The sequence below is a fragment of the Penaeus monodon genome, chromosome 24 (assembly GCF_015228065.2).
Source record: "Penaeus monodon isolate SGIC_2016 chromosome 24, NSTDA_Pmon_1, whole genome shotgun sequence".
NCBI lineage: Eukaryota > Metazoa > Arthropoda > Malacostraca > Decapoda > Penaeidae > Penaeus > Penaeus monodon.
Genome location: NC_051409.1, coordinates 39,354,975 through 39,355,604, shown reverse-complemented (window position 1 = coordinate 39,355,604; position 630 = coordinate 39,354,975). Strand labels below are relative to the sequence as shown.

The 630-nt window shown below is 57.9% G+C and overlaps 1 protein-coding gene across 1 annotated transcript in view; it reads left to right on the top strand.

The window, feature by feature from the left end:
- The window catches only part of LOC119588967 (leucine-rich repeat extensin-like protein 5), a 45,250-nt gene that overhangs the window by 26,687 nt on the left and 17,933 nt on the right, over positions 1–630 (top strand). The gene's annotated exons all lie outside the window — the stretch shown is intronic.

The following is a 630-nucleotide window of genomic DNA, read 5'->3' as shown; positions in this document are numbered from 1 at the left end:
TGCCACATCTGCCTTTCTCTCTTCTTGTTCGTTTTCCCTTTCACACGTTTTAATGCCCACGCACTCCTACCCCCCCCCCTTCCGCACTCCCCCTCCATTTACACTTCTGTCTCCTCCTTCACTCTCCCTTCTTCACCCCACCATCATCCCTCCCTTTCTCATATGTTCACCCATCTGGCCCCTCCCATCCACCTTCCCTCTTCCCTCCGCCCCCCTTCACCCCCACTATCATCTCCTCCCTTCCCCAACTCTCCATTTCCCACCTCCCTCTTCCCTCTTCTCCCTCACTAACACCGCTTCTCCTCTCCCTCTTCTCCCTCACTAAAAACCCTTCCCCTCCCTGCCTCCTCCCTTACTCCGTTTCCTTACTACATCCCCTCCCTCCTCCTCCTTCCCTCTTCTCCCTCACTAATACCTTTCCCCTCCCTGCCTCCTCCCGGCCTCTCCTTCCCTCTTCTCCCTCACTAACATCCATTCTCCTCTCCCTCTTCTCCCTCACTAACACCCGTTTCCCTCCCTGCACCCCCGCCCTCCCCCCCCTTTCCTCCTCTCCCTGCCTCCCCCCCCCTTCCTCCGATTTAGTACACGCATTCATCAGGCCATTGGCATTTCCCGGCGGCGATAAGGGCC